Genomic DNA, 15,482 nt, shown 5'->3' with positions numbered 1-15,482 from the left:
AGATACCCATCATGTGAGATTCCATGACAACCTCTTAGGAACCATTGAAACCAGCCTTAGCAATGGACCAGTCCATTTTGACTGTTTCCCAAATTTTGCTATCCATATCCATGACAAAAATGTCATCAATGCCCTCACACTCAATATCAAGACCCATGGAACCCTCATGACGCAGGGAACTAGCCAGATAGCCTTGATATACAGAGTCTATTACAAGTGCATGAGAACGAACATGAATGCCGGAGCACTTGACAAAAGGGAAAAGGGTGAGACAACCCTCATCCAAACCACTGACCCTAGTGCCAAGATTCGGGTCCCAAAATCCCTGAAATGGACAGAGGTCATATCCCCAGCCAATTGGACTTTAGAGAATGAGAACCATACTCTACAGATCCAAAACCCAGCCCAGAATCCAGATCTAGAATTTGTCCAACAGCTAGCCGATAGCATGGTTAGGTTAAGTTTTGACAGATCTAGACTTAGCACTCCTCTAGACTATGAGTGTAGACCACCCCTGGATATATCCCAGTTTAGATCCCCAATAGATCTACACCAACCCATTAGGCAGTCACCTATCCCTCTTAGAGATAGACCTGCATCCCAGTGTAGCTCAACCAGACCTCTAGGATCACCATTACCAAGGTCTAGAAGAGATCTAGGTGTTCAACTTCAGGGAGTTAGAACCAATTCCCAACTTACCACACCTTGCTACACAGCCAAATAGGATTCGATTGTCAATGAGGAAGACGATCGTGAGCAATCCCATCCATCCCCATCTGGGACTAATATGGAACAACCACCATTTCAGCAAGAAACCTAGTATCCCTCCACAGACCCCCAGCTCTTGGTACTCAATAAAGAATTCATTCTTGACCTAGAAGAATTAGGAAAGGAATTTAGTTCTGAGGAAAACAGAATCAAAAGAGAAGCCTATAAAGCCAATTACACCAGGAAGCAAAAAGAAGAAGTATTTGAAGCATGGACGACATTCATGAGGGAAATATCCCGTAATGTCCCCTTTTTCATATACTTTGAAAGATACTTTGGTTAGCACAAACAGTTTTGTGTTCTCACCAGAGCTTAGACAATAGAAGGACCCAATGCAACTAAGGAAGTTGTAAGGTCTAGCCATCCACCCTTAAAGAAGCCTCTAGTCAAGTTACCCACAACTAGGCACACCAGCCTCAGTTACCCTAAGGACAAAACAGCCTTAGAAATAGTCGTCCAGAAATTAGAAGAGCTAGTGAAGAAGGAACCAGTCACCCCTTCATCTATTTCAACTAGCCAGCTTAAGGTTTTAGACATCCGTACAGCCTTTAGTAGTTCCTCCTCTAACGCGGAAGAAGATAAAGAACCCCTAGAAGCCAAATGGAAACGTCTGAAAATGAAAAGACTTGAAAACCGTGATAACAGAGCCCCTCGGCTAAGGATAGTTTCAAAAGCCTATAGTAAGGTTAAGAAACTTGAAAATCATGTTCCACAGAAACTGGGAAAATGCTTTGAGTGTGGCAGGCATGATCACCTCAGGAAAGATTGTAGAACCAAAACCCTTACTATAACCTCTGATGAACCATTGGTCAAACCTCAGGAGACTAGCCAATCTCACCAACTTTTAGTACAGGAAACCAGTAAACCTGAACTAATGATCCAGCAACCTAAGATAGGAAAAATCTACACTAAGTCCCCAAAGGAAGTTACAGCCAACAACCTTCAAAGAGAAGCTAAGGAAACCAAGAGTGAAATTAGAACCTTAAAGCAAAAACTTAAGATCCAACAGTTGGAAAACACTTCTCATCAAGGCAATGAGGAAGGTCCCTCATTTCAAAACCCTTCTAACGATGTAGAAACAGTTAACCCCACAGCTAATCTTATCAATGAACCTTCCAAAGAATTGTTCTTAGATACCATCAGTAGGATTAACTTCCATAAATGGCATTCCAGAGTCAGGATTGTTATTAGCAAAGATTTTGAATTCGAGGTCATAGCCTTAATTGATTCAGGTGCTGATCTTAATTGCATTCAAGAAGGAATCATTCCCTCCAAATACTTCAAGAAGTCTAAGGAGCGATTGACATCCGCAAGTGGCAGAAAAATGCAAATTGAATTCAAACTACCAAAAGCCCATGTCTGCCAGGATAACATGTGTTTTAAAACCATATTTGTTCTTGTCAAAAATATGACAGACAAGGTTATCTTAGGAAATCCTTTCCTATGCATCCTATACCCTTTCACAGTGGATAGTAGAGGACTTACAACCCATCCCTTTGGCCAAACCGTTAAATTTAAGTTTCTTAATGGACCAGAGCCTAGAAACATTAGCACCATACAAGCAGCTTCTATCCCCAAAACCTTAAACATGATTAGTGCCAAGACCATACATCTTAAGCACCTTCAGGTAGAAATGAGATACAAGAAGGTTGAGGACTAACTAACTTGTAAAACCTTCCAGGAAAAGATCAAGAAGTTTGAAGAAAAACTTAAGGAGGAAGTATGTTCTAATCTACCTACAGCCTTTTGGTATAGAAAGAGACACAAGGTAGCTCTCCCATATGTCAAAGATTTTAATGAAAAGGATATCCCTACTAAAGCTCGACCTATCCAAATGAACCAAGAACTCATGGATACCTGCAGAGCAGAAATAGAGGACCTCCTTAAGAAAAGAATCATCAGGAAATCTAGATCACCATGGTCCTGTCCAGCTTTTTATGTCCAGAAAAATGCTGAGATAGAAAGAGGTGTTCCTAGGTTAGTCATCAACTACAAGCCCCTTAACAAAGTCTTAGAATGGGTAAGGTACCCAATTCCCAACAAAAAAGACTTAGTCAATAGGCTTAGCAAAGCTGTAGTTTTTAGCAAGTTTGACATGAAGAGTGGATTTTGGCAAATACAAATCAAAGAGTCTGATAGGTATAAGACAGCCTTCACCACACCCTTTGGACATTACGAATGGAATGTAATGCCCTTTGGTCTCAAAAATGCACCCTCTGGATTCCAAAATATCCTGAATGAGATTTTTAATCCATTCTCCAGTCATGCCATTGTATACATCGATGATGTACTCATCTTCTTAGAATCTTTGGAACAACATCAGAAACACCTAAAAGCATTCTTCCCTACTATCAAGCTCAATGGTCTTGTTGTTTCAGCCCCCAAGATAAAACTTTTCCAAACTAGAGTTCGTTTCTTAGGTTTTGATATTCACCATGGTGTAATCAAACCCATAGATAGAGCTATTCAGTTTGCAGATAAATTTCTAGATGAAATCTTAGATAAAACTCAGCTTCAAAGATTTCTAGGATCTCTCAACTACATCTCAGATTTCTATCAGAATCTCAGGCAGCAATGCAAACTTCTTTTTGATAGACTTCGTAGCAATCCATCCCCTTGGACTCCAGCCCATACCACAGTTGTCCAACATATCAAACAATATGTCAAGACCCTTCCTTACTTAGGAATTCCCTCAGTCAATTCCTTCAAGATTGTCCAGACAAATGCCTCTAACATAGGTTATGGTGGCATCCTCCTCCAGCGTGTTAGTCCCAATTCTCCTGAACAGATAGTCTGTTTCCATTCGGGAATATGGACTCCCACTCAGATTAATTATAGTACTATTAAGAAAGAAATACTATCTATAGTACTATGCATTTCAAAATTTCAAAGTGATCTTTTGAATCAAAAGTTTTTGATCAGGATTGATTGTAAATCTGCAAAACATGTTTTAGAAAAAGATGTTCAAAACATTGCATCAAAACAGATTTTTGCACGATGGCAAGCCATCCTTTCAGTTTTTGACTTTGATTTGGAATTCATTGAAGGAAGCTAGAACAGCATCCCTGATTTCCTAACCCGTGAATTTTTGCAGAATCATAGCCAAGATGTCCGGGAAGAAACCCGTACAACAGCCCCAACCCCCAAAGTTTCCTAAACAGCAAAACCTTGTTGGTGCTAGCCAGGCACAGAATCCTAGCAAGCTCATACCAATCACCCCTAGCCAAATCGTCCCATTTTCCCAAGCAAAAAACCCTAGTCAGAATAATCTAGCTTCACCATCAAACATTGCCAATCATTATTTGGTTTCAACAGTTCCAAAACCAAATTATGAAAGGCCACCTTATGGTCAGCCCAGTTACAGTTCAACTTTAGCCACTCCAGCAGCAAGGGTAATCAATTCTTATGTCGTTGATGAGCCTTTTGGCCCTATCTAAACCCAAAAGCCTTCTTCTTATCTAACCCAGAAAGGAAAATCTTCTTATGTCAAGAAATCTTTTATCCAGCATATCTCTTATATTGAACCCCAACTAGTTCATATAACAGATCCACTTGCCTTAGCCATGGAAGTTCTGCCACCAAGCTGGCATTTCTTACCCAAACATCCAGAGAAAAATATCAAGTTCTATAAGAGCATCCTCACCCAAGAAAAGTCTGCTCAAATAGAAAACATCTTCAACAAAGGGGACCCCCCAGTAGTCTTCTATCACAAGTTTATCATCACAAGCTTCGTCAATTGCCAAGAATGGGGACAACATCCTTCTCTGTTAAGGACCCTCAAAAATTACAGGTCTCCAGCAGGCTCAGAACTCCATTATAGTTATTATGACTACATGGATGCCTTTGAAAAAGTTCGCTTTTTTCATAACCAGAACTTTAATCATTCATTGTTCTTAATGTTTAGCAAAGATTTCCAAAGCCAGATCCCCTCTTGGTTCCTTAAGTGGTGGGAGATGTTTGGATCCATCCCTCAGATCCTCCTAGAACCATTACAGGATGCCCTAAGGTACTTTAATTCAAGATGCAGCTCTTCCAAACACCGATCTCAATTCCCAATAATCCTGCTCTTCACTCAAAGGTACAAGGTCCACTGGATCAGTATGTGGAAATACACAATTAACAGCAACCTCCTAGACCGAGAATTTTTGGTAAAATGGTGGGACAGCCTTAAGATTGATCCAATCATCGATCAAGTTTATAAGGAATATCCTCCCCCAATTCAGAAACCCATTGCCCACAGGACAAGATCCCAGTCTAGCCTAGACTCTGTCCAAATCGCTGGAAAAACCAGTAAAGAATTAAAAGAACTAGCCCAGCAGCTAATGGTCCATTCACAGCAGCTAGAATCAGAAGAATAGATTTCTCCTACTACTTCAGTAGCTTCAGTTAATCTCAATCCAATTAATCCTCTTCAGGATTCCCAAGATTCATATGATGGGTATAATTTGGATAGCGATTAAAAAGCATCTGCATCCTAAAACAATTCAAGATAAGATTCCAATCCGGTTACTTTTCAAAATCAGCACCAGCCACTGATATGAACAATACCCGCATCATGAACTAGAACTCAGCAGATTCCCCGACAGATTACTATTCATCCAAAAGTGACGGATGAACAGTACTCCGAAAAAGCAAGGGGACAAGTCACTATTTATGAACAATAAAAGTTACTATTCACAGACACAATCATTCAGAAATACTGTTGCTTTCGGTGGAAAGAGTTTTCACCTCAGTAAAAGCAATTCACCTTCCGTGATTCCAGCAATGTTCAGATGGCATCCAAGGCTCCCTCCAGTCTATATAAGGCAGCCAAGACTCCATTCTGAAGTAGGTCTAATTTTAGGAAGAACTCCAAAATACCTCACTCAGCTTTGCCTCTTCTTTACAACCCTTAGCATTGTAATCAGATGGCTCCTCTTTACTTTTGTAATACCCTAGCCGGTTTTCACAATTGTAACCCCATGGCCTCAACCGGCCTTTATCTGTATATTCCGCACATGGCCTCAGTCGGCCTTAGCCTGTAACTTACCCCCTTTTGGTATCAGAGCCAAGTTGGCCCGATCGGAGTTGTAAGTTACTTTGTTATTTAATCAAGTTGGAAGGCACTGAGGTATATTCCGCATAGGTATATATATATATCAAAGATAAGCACAATGTATGTAACATGTTAGGATTAGTGCCCTTAAATCCTATTGTGTGATGTTATGTATGATATTATGTATGACATTATGTACGACATGATATATGACTTAATATTGTGGTTGATAAAGTTATTTTATTATTATCTAAAATAATGGTAACATGAATATGGGACATTATCATATAGTCCATGAGATGCATTGTATGTGATTTATGTGAAAAGTCACAGAAGATGTAAATCACAAGTTCTTTGTAAACTCAGAATTTATAGTTCGTAGTCGGTGATGAAATTGGGCATTTCATCTGCGAAGACTATAACGTGTCAACTAAGATGATTTGTCTTGATCATGGAAGTGGAAACTTCTAGTTGATATGTTGATATGTTTTAAGAGTTAAAATATATTGAACAGGACCGCTGTGAGATTTATTATTTTCCTAACGACTGTCAAATGAATAATAAATCTCACGACTTCAATTTGCATGAACTCTTAATCCTGAGAGAATGATGGACCTGATCATGAAGTGTAGGTTGCTTTGATATATCAGGAGTGAGACCTGAAGTGACGGTCAAAACCTCAGTATGTTGGGCAGCCACATTTAGTGTTGATGGAACATATATTCTCAAGATGGAATTCATAGTCTCTTGATGGATATATAAAATATTCCCTTGAGATAAGTTTAATGGTTTCAGTTATTCAGAGAGTTAGGCCTAACCACTTTAGTAAGAAATTACTAAAGTATATATATTTATGAAATTGAATTTCATAAATATATAATGAATAACTTTAAAGAATTAAACCGGGTACTCAAGGATAAGATGTAGTAATTTACAAAGTGGCAGTCTACATTTATGACTTTGTGTTACTTCGAATATTTTATGAAGGGGTTACGTGTATAATAAAGTCTTGGGATATAATTTATTAATAAGGCCTAGAGTGCAATTATATTTATATAGTGTTATTAAATATAATTAATGGTAACTTTTTACTTGTCAAGAGTTGACGGAAAAGCCCAATGCCCATTGGAGCTAGTGTCTTATTGGTCCATTTTGGTCTCACTCCAAGCCACACACTAAAGCCCAATTGGAAAGGCCCAATAGGCCAGCCCAATTAGATAATCAGTTAGTTATAAAGGGAGAAACATACAGAATTTTTATTAGAAGAGATTAAAAAAGAAAAAGAAACAGTGTGTGAGAGAGTGTGAGACACACTTTCATTCTCCCTTTGAAAAACTGATTGAGAGACCACACATCTTGGGCGTAAAGTGGAATTGGAGTGAAGATTAAAAGTGTTCCCAAGTGCTTCCAATCTTTGTTTTGAATTTCTCCACACCAAGGTACGCTATCTTGTTCTTAAATTCTGAAATTTATGTAGTGCACGTTATCAATCATGAATGAAATAGATCCTAGTTCGTCGCTTCCGCTGTGGGTTTTGCATGAGATGCAAAACCAGATTTTTTCCTTCATAACAATGGTCACAAGACCGGTGTACAAGAAGATAAAAGAAGCTCCTACAACAACAAGGAGGTAAACACTCTCCCTAACAAGATGAAACACAACTCTCCCTTATAAAGGTGTGTATTTCTCCCCCTAACGTGCAGAATCTTTAAAAGAAACCACATTTTCTCTCCCTTTTTTGTCATGATTGACAAAGGGTACAAAAAGTTATAACATTTCACCTAAGAAACAAAAAGATGATCAAAGATGATCAAGGGGGCACAAGGATTCCATATAAATGCATGAATGTAATGAAACAAGATGCTATGGATGACAAGATAATAGAAAGATGCAAAACATGTGAAAAATAATGCATGCAAGAGGATCTCGACAGATCAAGAAGCTATCGAGCAGCTATCGAGCAGAAGCAAACCTCAATGGATCGAACAGCTATCGAGCATCTATCAAGCAAACATGAACTTTCTCGACAGATTGAGAATCTGTTGAAAAGCTATCAAGACAAATTCTCAAAAATTTCAATAGATTGAGATTGCGTTAACTTCTGTTGAGAAAGAAAGATCAAGGAGCTCGATAGATAACTTAGTTGTCGAGAGGTGTCAAGAAGCTGTCAAGCATGATAAAAACAGATTTTTCAAAGAGGAGAAAAACACACAAAAGAATGCAATCAAGCGAGCTACTCAACCACAGATCCAATCAACATGTTAAGCTCTCAAAAGCACTCTCAACAAGAAGAATGTAAAGCATTTAAGATCCAAAACACACACACGCTAAACAATTCTAACCAATTTTATATTTCAAAAACAAGTCAAGACAGTTTAGTGAGCATACATTAACACGTGTATACCTTGTAATGGCCAAATCACATTGTACCTAAACATGTATCAAAAGTAGCAAATAATTTGCGTGTTTTGTGTGAAAAAATCGCAAGATTGCATAAGTGTCTACAAGTTATGATGATCCAAGATATGAGAAAATCAATTTAACTCACACATAATCATAACTACTTAAAGGTGACTATCACCTTCAAGGTACATCTTATAACTCCCACATCTCCTAGAAGACACGCTTGCAATTATATATAAAGTATTTTGATTCTTTTTTCTTTTATTTTCTTTGCGTATTTTTTTCTTTTAAGCATACCATGCATGGGCATATAAGAGAGAGAAGAAAATACCCATTATGTTAGGCTTTTGACATTGAACTTTTGCTATGTCAAAGCATACATATGTCATTGACATTGCACTTTTGCTATGCCGGAGCATATAGATGTCATGTCATGATTGGCGGGCTTTAGTGGTGAACCGGTTATTTATGTCTTTTTCTTAGGATTTTCTAGTCCTTCCCAAAGAGTGATACGAGTATTAAGTACAAAATATTACTTACTCTTACTCATCACAAACACGAGCCACAAAGCTCACTTGCTTAGTTGTGCATAGAGATGCTCATCTAAGTTATAAAAGATACAAAGTTTAGAAAATTTTGTTTCAATGGCCATCCAAGGTACACAAGTACCAATGTACACAAAACACACGTTGTTTTTGTATTTTTCTAATTTTTCTCTATTTATTTTGAAAAACAAACAAAATTAAGACTAAACAATCAAACAAGAATAGATATACAACATGAAAGATAGATGCAGATGCATTAAAGCATGATTCCAAGATCAGATAAGAAATCAAGTAAAGAGAGTCCTACTTTAGATAGAAAGAATTAAAGTAGAGGTTAAACAAAAAAAGACAACTAAGTCTGAGGCTCCTTTCTCACCCACACAGCACAAGTCTTTGGTCGTAAAGATGAAAAGGCATGTGTCCTAGTATGTCTACTAAAAGACATAGAAGAATTAGAATTCTCCTGAAATTGAGTTAAAAAGCTTAAAGCTTTTAATAACTCTCCAAACAAAGGTGTAGGTTCTTAAAAGGAAACCTGTAACCGTTTGGACACTTGCTTTTGAGGATACAACTTAAAGCAATTAGGACGAATGTGTCTAGAAACACCACAATGATGACAAACATGAGGTCTAACAAAGGATTTAGAATTAGCCAAATCAGTTTTGGATTTCATACCTTTATCACCTTTCTCAGATTGGGGCACAAAGACAGTCATTAATCCAGAAGCTGTGGAAGAGGAAGGGCCGGAGGAAACAGCATATCCTAAGTCAGTCTTATCAGAACTAGGCTTTTGAGTGCTCAATACCTCATCATGCTTTGCACTAGACATCCTCTCTATTTGAGTTTTAGCTTGACTAAGCTCAACCTCGAGATTCTTGACCTTCTCTTCTAATGAGGTGCTCTCCACAACAAGAGTCTCAACTAACCTTGTAGTCTCATCTAGTTTGACTAACAGATCAACTTTTTCAATTTTTACCTCACTAAACTCTTTTCTACAACGATGAGAAGTCTTTTTAGATTTTATAAATTCAGTGCATAGCTTATCATAGGCTTCTTGAATGGTCATCTTCTTGGGTACTTCATCATCAGAAGAATCCTCACCATCACTAGCACTCTCCACAATCACCTTATTAGTTGTGGCAGCAAAAGCTATAAAGTGACCACATTCATCCATATACTCATCGGAAGAGTCATCCTTAGTATCATTCCAAGTAGCAACCAACCCTTTGCTTTTGAATTCTTAGTATTTTCCTTCATAAGATAGTTTGGGCACTCTATCCTCATATGACCAAAACTTTTGCACTCATAGCACTAGATAAGGGGTTTCTCATTCTTACCCTTCTTAGAGGAATTAGCTTTCCTAGGAGGTTTGTTCTTATCCTTTTTCCAAAATTGAAGAAGTTTGATAATCTCATCAGCTATAAAGGTTAAGTCATCATCCTCATCTTCATCTTCATCTTCAGAGTCATCACACTCTTCCTCTATAACATTAAAAGCTAAGTTTCTACTATTTCCACCTTGTCCCATTAAACCTAATCCCATCTCATAGGTTTGAAGGTTCCCTACAAGCTCAGTCAAAGGAATTTAATCAATGTCATTCACTTCTTCAATGGCAGTGATCTTGGCATGGCATCTTTCAAGTAAGGACCTAAGGATTTTTCTTACAATTTTGGATCCTGCTATAAATTCTCCAAAGTTGAAGGCAGAATTCACAATATCCTTGATTTTAGCATAGAACTTATCAAAGCTCTCATCCTCTTCTATCCTTATTTCTTCAAAACCACTAGTGAGTTTTTGACGGCTCACAAACTTTACTGCCTTGGTACCTTCATAGGTGGTCTCAAGAATGCTCCATGCTTCCTTGGCAACTTATGTGGATGATATTTTCTTGAATTCCTCATTGGTCACCCCACAAAACAAAGTATTCAAGGCCTTACTGTTGAAATTTGCCACTATGATTGTTGCTTCATCCCAATCCACCAGCGCTTCCTTTGGCTTAATCCAGCCAACTTCAACAGCTCGCCATACTTTTTCACCTAGAGCCTGCAAAAAAACTTTCATACAAACTTTCCTATACGCATAATTAGTGCCATCAAATAGAGGAGGAATCAAAAGAGATTGCCCATGATCCATAACAATAGGGGTCAAGGATCACACTCAAGAAATTAATCCAATCAGAGTGTACCCATTTTGATACCGTTTGTTGGGAAATTTAGACCCCAATTAATAGAATTAACAAGTTTTAAACCCAAGTTGTTAATTAGATTGATTATGAATAAACCTTGTTAAAACAAACTAACATCAATTTCATGTCAATATCGTGCACAGCGGAAAAGTAAATAAGACAAGATATGATGACCCAAGAAAACCAATGAAACAAACTAGTTTTACAGTAAAAAACCTGAGGAGAAACCTTCCCAAAAAGTAATTCACTATAGTAAAGAGAAATTTCAAATCTAGTACAAAACCTTTGTCCATAGACTCTACAATCCCCGTAGATGAACTCACAGTAGAAACCTTCTACTGCTTCTGAACATCTAAACTCTTCAATGTATGAACGCTACCATTTTTACACATAAATCCCAGTACGTGACTAACCAATGATGCACGTGTCCCAGTACGTGACTAACTCACCAACTTGAAGAAAATTGTTGGCTACAAAGTTCTTCACTTCATTAACAATGAAGATCAAGAAGCACTTGGTCAAAATCCTAAGGCGCAAAGACGCAATAGCTTCTTTCAGAGAGAATAAGGCATCGGTCACCTTTTGCATGTGTTCTCCTTATATTCTTATATGTGACAGCCTTTAAAATAAGCCTTATATATGTCTAGGGTTGTGAGAAAAGAAACCCTACACATACATGTTAGCATGGGCCGAAAATCAGATCTAGAAATTCTGATTTCGTAGATCTTGATAGATACAGCTGTCGAGATATCTGTCGAAACCTCGATAGATATATCTGTTGAGCTATCTGTCGAGATTCATTAATCCTTGATAGATATTATCTGTCAGCAGCTGTTGAGAATTTGTCCAGGTTTGTTAGGACATATGTGATTGGTTGTTAGAAACATATGTCAACATTTTATGTAATTGGCTTATCCTTTGACAAAACGCACTTTACTTGTAATTGGGTAGATCTAGGATGTGTTTAATACTTCAAGGAACAAGAGTTCAAGTCCAAGTATTGAAGCCATGCAAGTCTGTCCAAGATTCAAGCTGAGAAAGTGTTGTTCATTAAAGCTTTATTAGGACATATGTGGTTCACTTAATAAGAATATATGTCATTCTTTTATGTAATTAGTTAATCCTTTCACAAAATGCACTTTACTTGTATTTGGATAGATGTAGGATGTGTTTAATACTCAAAGAACATGTTGTTTAAGTTTAGTATTAAAGTCATGAAGATTGGACCAAGAAACAAGTGAAGCAAAGGTGTTTACTAAAGCTGGACACCTGGCGGATAGCTGCTGGACACCTGCTGGACACTTGGCGGATAGCTACTGGACACCCGCTGGGCACCTGCTCAACAGCTGCTCGACAGATGCTATCTATCGAGGTTTAATAAGGCTCGACAGATGCTATCTATCAAGGTTATCTATCGAGGTTACGAAAATCAGAATTTTCATATCTGATTTTTGGGCCAGGATTTTGTATTTGTGTAGGGTTTCTTTTCTCACAACCCTAGGCATATATAAGGCTTATTTTAGAGGCCGTCACATAAGAGAATACAAGGAGAACATATGAAAAAGCCAACCGAAGCCTTATTCTCTCAAAAAGAAGCTACTGCGTCTTTGCGCCTTAGGGTTTTGTAACCAAGTGCTTCTTGATCTTCATTGTTGATGAAGTGAAGAACTTTGCAACCAACATCTTCTTCTCTAGTTAGTGATTGAAGTCGCGTACTGGGATCCGCACAATTGGTTAGTCACGTACTGGGATTCGTGCATCAAAGGGTGGCGTTCATATATTAAAGAGTTCAGAGGTTCTGAAGCGATAGAAGGTTTCTGCTATGAGTTCATCTACGGGGATTGTAAAGTCTAGGGACAAAGGTTTTTTACTAGATCTTAAACTTCTCTTTACTATAGTGGATTGCTTTTCGAGAAGGTTTACCCCCAAGTTTTTTACTGTAAAACTAGTTGGTTTCATTGGTTTTCCTGGGTCATCATATCTTGTCTTATTTATTTTTTCGCTACACTTAGTTTTGACATGATAATGATATTTGTTTTATTTTAACAAGTTTTATGCATAATAAATCTAATTAACAACTTGGGTTTAAAACTTGTTAATTCTATCAACCGGGGTCTAAATTTCCTAACAAGTGGTATCAGAGCGGGTACACTCTGATTGGATTAATTTCCTGAGTGTGATCCTTAACCCCCGTTGTCATGGATCGTGGACAATCTCTTTTGATTCCTCCTTTATTTGATGGTACTAATTATGCGTACTAGAAAGTTCATATGAAAGTGTTTTTGCAGGCTCTACGTGAACAGGTATGGCAAGCTATTGAAGTTGGCTGGATTAAGCCGAAGAAAGCGCCAGTGGATTGGGATGATGCAACAATCACAGCGGCAAATTTCAACAATAAGGCCTTGAATGCCTTGTTTTTTGGGGTGACCAATGAGGAATTCAAGAAAATATCATCCACGAAAGTTGCCAAGGAAGCATGGACCATTCTTGAGACCACCTATGAAGGTATCATGGCAGTAAAGACTGTGAAGCTTCAAAGACTCACTAGCATTTTTGAAGAAATAAGGATGGAGGAGGATGAGACATTTGATGAGTTCTATGCTAAACTCATGGATATTGTGAATTCTGCTTTCAATCTTGGAGAATCTATTATGGAATCCAAAATTGTTAGGAAAATCCTTAGGCCCTTACTCGAAAGATTCCATGCCAAGATCACTGTCATTGAAGAAGCAAAGGACATTAATCAAATTCCTCTGACTGAGCTTGTAGGGAACCTTCAAACCTATGAGATGGGATTAGGCTCAATAGGAAAAGGTGGAAAGAGTAAGAACTTGGCTCTTAAGGGTATAGAGGAATATATCGAGGACTCTAAAGATGAAGATGAGGATGAGGATCTAACCTTCATAACTGATGAGATTATCAAGCTTCTTCAATTTGGGAAAAAGGATAAGGGCGAACCTCCTAGGAAATCTAACTCCTCTAGGAAGGGTAAGAATGAGAAACCCCCCATCCAATGCCATGAGTGCAAGGGTTTTGGTCATATGAGGATAGAGTGTCCAAACTACCTTATGAAGGAAAAGACCAAGAAGTCAGAAGATAAAAGGTTGGTTGCTACTTGGAGTGACACTAAGAATGACTCTTTTGATGAGTATGTGGATGAATGTAGTCATGTTATGGCCTTTGCTGCCTCAACCGATAAGGTGATTGTGGAGAGTGCTAGTGACAGTGATGATTCTTCTGATGATAAAGTATCTAAGAAGTTGACCCTTCAGGAAGCCTATGATAAACTATGCACTGAATTCATAAAATCTAAAAAGACTTCTCATCATTGTAGAAAAGAGCTTAATGAGGTAAAAACTGAAAAAGCTGAATTGTTAGTCAAACTTGATGAGACTACAAGGTTAGTTGAGACTCTTATTATGGAGAACACCTCATTAGAAGAGAAGGTCAAGAATCTTGAGGTTGAGCTTAGTCAAGCTAGAACTCAAATGGAAAGAATGTCTAGTGCAAAACTTGAAGAGGTCTTGAGTGCTCAAAAGCCTAGCTCTGATAAGACTGGCTTAAGATATGCTGTCTCTTCCGGCCCCTCCTCTTCCACGGCTTCTGGATCAAGGACTGTCATTGTACCTCAATCTGAGAAAGGTAATAAAGGTATGAAATCCAAAACTGTTTTGGCTAATTCTAAATCCTTTGTTAGACCTCATGTTTCTCACCATTGTGGTGTTTCTGGACACATTCGTCCTAATTACTTTAAGTTGTATCCTCAAAAGCAAGTGTCCAAACGGTCACAGGTTTCTTCTCAATGACCTACACCTTTGTTTGGAGAGTTATTAAAAGTCTTGAGCTTTTTAACTCAAATTCAGGAGAATCTTAATTCTTCTATGTCCTTTAGTAATCATACTAGGACACGTGCCTTTTCATCTTCACAGCCAAAGACTCGTGCTGTGTGGGTGAGAAAAGAGCCTAAGACTTAATTGTCTTTTCTGTTTATCCTCTGCTTTAATTTTTTCTATATAAAGTAGGACTCTCTTTGCTTGATTTCTTATCTGCTTTTGGAATCATGCTTTCATGCATTTGCACCCTTCTATCATGCTTTCATGCATTTGCATCTTTCTATCATGCTTTCATACATATGCATCTTTCCTTCATGCTTTCATGTTGTTTGTCTGTTTTTGTCTGGTTGTTTAGTTTTTATTTTTTTTTATTTTCAAAATAAAAAATTGAAAAATCAGAAAAATACAAAAACAGTATGTGTTTGTGTACATCGGTTCTTGTGAACTTTAAAATGGCCATTGAAACAGAGTTTTCTAAACTTTGTATCTCTTGTAGCTTAGATGAGCATTCCTATGCACAACTAAGCAAGTGAGCTTTGTGGCTCTCTGTTTGTGATGAGTAAGGTTAAGTGATCTCTTGTACTTAACACTCGTATCACTCTTTTTGACGGGTAGGACTAGAAAATCCTAAGAGAAAGGCATAAATAACCATCTCACCACTGTTACCCGCCAATCATGATATGACATCTGTATGCTTCGGCATAGTAAAAGTG

Source organism: Castanea sativa, chromosome 2, assembly GCF_040712315.1.
Source record: "Castanea sativa cultivar Marrone di Chiusa Pesio chromosome 2, ASM4071231v1".
Taxonomy (NCBI): Eukaryota; Viridiplantae; Streptophyta; class Magnoliopsida; order Fagales; family Fagaceae; genus Castanea; species Castanea sativa.
The sequence above is the reverse complement of the archived record's forward strand: the minus strand, read 5'-3'. Positions refer to the sequence as shown.